This window comes from Helianthus annuus, chromosome 11 (assembly GCF_002127325.2).
Source record: "Helianthus annuus cultivar XRQ/B chromosome 11, HanXRQr2.0-SUNRISE, whole genome shotgun sequence".
NCBI lineage: Eukaryota > Viridiplantae > Streptophyta > Magnoliopsida > Asterales > Asteraceae > Helianthus > Helianthus annuus.
Genome location: NC_035443.2, coordinates 41216783 through 41222782, shown reverse-complemented (window position 1 = coordinate 41222782; position 6000 = coordinate 41216783).

Below are 6000 nucleotides of genomic sequence, written 5' to 3'. Positions count from 1 at the left end.
TAATTAAAAAAGGTCAATGTTTCATTGACGTTATTAAGAAATATTCATTGAAAGAATAGTTTATGTAACGAACTCGACTACAGGTCCTATCACTAGGTGACTAGGTTATTGAGGCACTCATATTATCCTCCGGAAGTAATAATAACACTTGAACATTTATCCCTAGATTTCGTTTAATACCGCCAAATAAAAATATTTCATTTATATTGAAAAGAGATAGATTCCTCTCGCCCAATGTTTTGCCATGACGATAAATAAAAGTATAGGACAATTTTTATGTAAAGTTGGTTTGCTTACCGATATCTAAACTCTTGTAGGTTTAATGAGGTAATATCTTCCTATACTAATAAACAAAAATCTTTTTTGACACGTGTCACTTCCTCATGCTTTCTCCACGTGACATTATTTGGAATCCTTTATTAGAATTAGATTAGATTAGATTATATTGCATTATTGTTTTTTCTTTCACTAGAATTAAATAATTCTAGGTCCAGGGCATATGCTTTTATCAAACTATAAGTGTTTTTAGATGCATCACTATAATGGTTTGGACTCACCGTTATAGTCGCACAATTCTTTCAAGTGTCAAATTTAGACAAATTAGTTTCTCCTTTGTAATGTTAGACGTGGTGTTATAATTGGTTTGCACCCATCATTCATCGCACATTGCATCAACATTTAGAAAGAACATCATTTTAAAAAATATAACAATTCTATACTCCATTCAAAGAGAATTTATTTCTTACGGTATAATTCATAAAAAAAAATATGAAATACATAAAAATGTGGGGATCGATCTCCACCTTTTTGTACCATAAACTCTCTTGAATACAAAATTGAGACGAGTGTTTTATCTATCAAAATAAATAAACAAGCATGAAGGTCCTTAAAACTAACTAAAATAATTGTATCTCATGATTTGAATGCATCATGACAATATTATTCAACCCATGTAATACATCTGTTTTTAAGCTAATAGTAAATAAAAAAAACAAAGTAAAATGTTATAATAAGTAAATAGTAAATCAAAGTTCATTTTTGAAAGATAAATTATGACGACTGTATGTATTAATATATGACATTATATTTTGTTCAATACGTTCAATACACGCGTTTTTTAAAGACAGATCGTTTTTATTATTTATTATATAAATTTATACTTATACAACCCGTGTAATACACGGGGTTTTAACCTAGTATATATATAAACAACTATCAATTATATCTTTATTTTTGAATCTTATACAGCAAAGATGTCAAAATACCTAACAAAGTTACTAAAATATATCAAGATTTCAAAAGCTATCATTACGTTAATGTTTTTAGACTAAAGAATTATAACATTTAATTTAGAGTTAAATGCCATTTTAGTCCATGTGGTTTGGATCATTTTGGCAGTTTAGTCCAAAGGTTTCATTTTTAACCTGTGGGTCCAAAAAGGTTTCACAGTTGTCATTTTAGTCCACTTGGATAACTTTAACCATTTTTTCTGTTAACGAGAATGTCAATTCGGTCATTTTGTATGTAATTCTGTTAACTAAAAGGGCAATTCAGCCATTTAAAATGACCGAATTGGCCTTCTTGTTAGCAGAAAAAATGGATGAAGTTAACCCAGTGGACTAAAATGGCAACTGTGAAACCTTTTTGGACCCACAGGTTAAAAATGAAACCTTTGGACTAAACTGGTAAAATGGCCCAAACCACAAGGACTAAAATGGCATTTACCTCTTTAATTTAAGTTCAAGCCGTCGTAGCAATAAGTTATTGCATACATTTCCTTCAAATAATTCTATGAATATTGTCAGCATGCTCGAACTTTTATTATTAAATAATTCTATGAATATTGTCAGGGTGCTCTACTTGTTAAATATTATTTTAGTCCTTCTATTTTGGTTATTTTAACAATTTAATATAAAAGTTTAATTTTTCGTCTGTAGGTACAAAAAGGTTTTATTGTTGTTATTTTAGTCCATTGGGTTAACTTAATCCATTTTTTTTGTTAACGAGAAGGACAATTCGATTATTTTGTTCTGTTAACTAGAATGACAATTGATAAAGTTAACCAGTGAACTAAAATGGCAACAGTAAAATCTTTTTAGACTCACAAACGAAAAATAAAACCTTTGGACTAAACTGGGAAGATGACCCATACCATAGGGATAAAGATGACATTTAACTCTATTTTATTTATTTTGTGTTTAAGAACAATATTCATCGCTTTGTACGTTTATTCCCAAAAACACTTTTGACAAGATAGCTTTATTTTCAAGTGGTGGATCTCATGAGTCATGATGCAATACACATTGTAGCTCTTAGCCTGCCAACTAATTATATGTTCATGATCATACATGTTAAGTCATATTTTATCATGCAATTATTCGTTTGAAACTTAAGTTGTTACATTGTTTCAAACACAAACCTAAGGGTGTAAGGGGCACTTCTCTAACAGGGGGATATTCGTTTTTGGTTAGACACTTGGATGGGGTGATCTTCCTTTCGTGGAAAGATGGCCTCATCTGTTTGTCCTGGATTCTAACAAATCATACAGGATTTCGGAGAAATTAGGTACGGATCAAGATACTGGCGGATATAATTGGAGTTGGGTTAGATTACCCGAGTCTGATGTGGAGCGAAAAGAGTGGCGGGAATGCCTAGAAGCTATAAATATGGTAAGATTGTCAAATAACAAGGACACGTGGATTTGGAACATAGATAAAAAGGACGGTTTTTCGGTGAACTCGGTGAAAAGGTGTTAATTGCTGATAGGGGAAATAGTCACCTCCCCAACTTCGAATGGAGCAAATGGGTTCCTATTAAATGCAATATAATGACATGGAGAGGAAACTTGGATCGTCTGGCCACTAGAGTCAACTTGAGAAGAAGGAACATGGATATGGCTTCGGTTATGTGCCCTTTCTGCGACGCGTACGAGGAATCAGTGGAACATTTATTTACTGCTTGCTCGGTGGCGATTAGAGTTTGGGCGGCTTTCAGTAATTGGTGCAACATCCCCCCCCCCCCATATTTGCTTTCGATTTAATGATCTGATGGAAATTCATAAATCTAATCAAGGAGGAAAAAATACGAAGAAGAATTTACGGGGACTGATTATAATAGCGTGTTGGAGTATTTGGAAGGCCAGGAACGAATTGGTTTTCAATCAGATTAGGAGAAATTATCAAGAGATTATGATTGAAATTAAAACGAAAGGTTTCGGGTGGCTTAAAAATAGAACATCATGTAGTTATATAAGTTGGAAGGAGTGGTGTAAATATCCCATGTATATGTTGTAATTTTGTCTTTTGTCCTTTGCCCGTTTGGGTCGGGGACGTTGTTTTGTATTGGCCTTTTACCCGTTTGGGTCGAAGGTTGGTTTTTTTAATGAAGTTTTATATTAAAAAAAAAAGTGGAGAGTGACCTCTCTTACCCACAGCCAATCAACACGCGTCACGTCAACTCCCCACTTAACTCCCCTCACACCCTCAATTTGATGGCGGCACTCCTCTCTTGAGGGACTTTGTTTTTTTTTTTTTAATTTTTTTAATTAAGTAAATACCGTTCAAAAAATCAATTTGATGTGCAGTGAACCAATGCCGCTCCCCACTTCTCGCTCAATCTCTCCGAGGGGTCGACGGTGGTGTTCCCGAGCAGGGAACTCACTCACCGCATCCCTTCCCGCAGGCGTCCCGTTCACCCAAAGTAGCATGGAAACTTCTCCAACTAAGAAATTTGTCGGAATGTGTCATAATTTCTATTCGTTTAAATGTGTCAGAAAGTTTTGTAGAAAAATGAGCTCTTTCTAAATAGTGTCGCATCTATCAATATAATAGTATCAAGCAAAATTTGTATTAAATATTACATGGTATATTAATATTGCAATACATTATCATATTAATATAGTTTTACTTCACATATTAAAAAATGATTATATAATCACGATTCAAGAAATGCACATCCATACACTTTATTCAAGCATTTAGACTGTAGGGAGCATGGAAAACCCGATAATCCACCTGTCTGTAGACAAAACGGTAAAATTACTGGTAAAATCCGTTTAGCTTAAGAATCAAACCCAGATTTCCCTAGGTCTCCTTCTTGTGTAGTATTTAAATTCAGTGTATTACGTAAAACAATTTTGTAACCTTTTATTTGTTTATTTTATTTTTAACTAAATCAATATATATATAATAACAAAATTAATTTTAACTTCACAGCCGTGTATTACAATATTTATACATAGTGTTTTGCCATTTTAAACAACAGCAAACAGTGTTTATAAGGCTTTCAAAATGATTTACATAAAAATAATTTTGTATTGAATGCTCATTGAATTTAAAAGATTTTCCTTTATTAAAAAAATTTGACATGATATATATAACAAAACATATGATAACCTTAATAACGTTTAATACGTATCGTATGTTAAGGCACTCTTAAATAAATTTGACATGATATATATAGCAAAACATATGATAACATTAATAACGTTTAACATGTATCGTATGTTAAGGCACTCTTAAATTGATGGTTAATGGGGATTATGAAATGGTACATAAGAGACGTAAGGATAAATAAAATACAAGAACCAAAAAAGTTAATAGATAAGTCAACAATGATCAACCATTTGAACGTGTTCTTTTAGAAAAATTCTATAATTCTCCACACACATAACATCCATAGTTGTGGAATAATGATAGACAACATCGCATGTGGATGTTAGGAAATCTACCATGTATCATGTCCCCTCAATAGTGGAATGCATTGTATAAAAGGTAGTTGCTCTTGAAAAAAAAAAAAAAAAAAAAAGTTGCTCTTGAAAACGCTCATTAATGGGTCCAAGAAAACATAGTTCCTAATTTGTTTTGGGAGTGTCTTTGAAACTTTGTGTCAAACAATCTCATGATTGGTTTACTTGTAAAATTTCTTAACAAATTGTCTGTATTAACATTGGTTCCACACATCGAGGGCTTGGGAATCTCTAAAGGCGAGACCCAAGTTCAAACACTGCATGTTGCAATTTGGGGCCACGCCAGACTTATGAAAACAATACCAAGGAGATTTGTGTGGTTCATGTTTAGGGGACGCTTTACATAAATATATGTTTATATATAGATATAGATTAGTGTCCCACGATACATGGGGTGTTACCACAATAAGGAAAAGCCCGCACATCCTCATTTGTATAAGATTGGGTATCATGGTATCTAGTTGACTATAATTATAAGGCAAAAGATCAAATACAAATAATCTTAACATACTAAACATACAAATTGAAGGAAAACCCAAAAAGACAAGGTGACATTTTTGTAATTACCACCAACTATCAAAGTTACAACCAAAAATACCTAAAAAAACACAAATTTTTTTTTTAACATTTTTTATTAAAAAATCGCTACATTTCGTTAGCAAGAAAAAAAAAATTTTTTTTTTGGCTGCTACTAAAAGTAGCGATTTTTTTAATAAAAAATGTTAAAAAAATAAAATAAAATAATTTCTGTGTTTTTTTTTATTTTTTTAGATTTTTTTAGGTTTTTTGGGGGTTTAGTTTTTAGCATTTTAGCTTGGGTGGGGGGGGAGGGGGGGTTAGGTTTTTTAGGTTTTGTGGGGGGGGGGGGGTTAGGTTTTTTTAGGTTTTTGGGGGTGGGGGGTAGGTTTTTTTAGGTTTTTGGGGGGTGGGGGGGTTTAGGTTTTTTTTGGGGGTGGGGAGAGTGGTTGGGTTTTTTTAGGTATATTTGTAGAGTAACTTTGATAGTTATTGATAATTACAAAAATGCCACCTTGTCTTTTTGAGTTTTCCTTCAATTTGTATGTTTAGTATGTTAAGATTATTTGTACAAGAACTTTACCCATAATTATAATTCTCATTTGTATAGGATTGGGTATCTTGGTATCTAGTTGACTATAATGATAACTATTTGGTCAATATTCTCGTATCAAATACTAACAAGGTATATCTATTGTCTAAGATGTCACACACATATAACAATTGACTGCAAACAA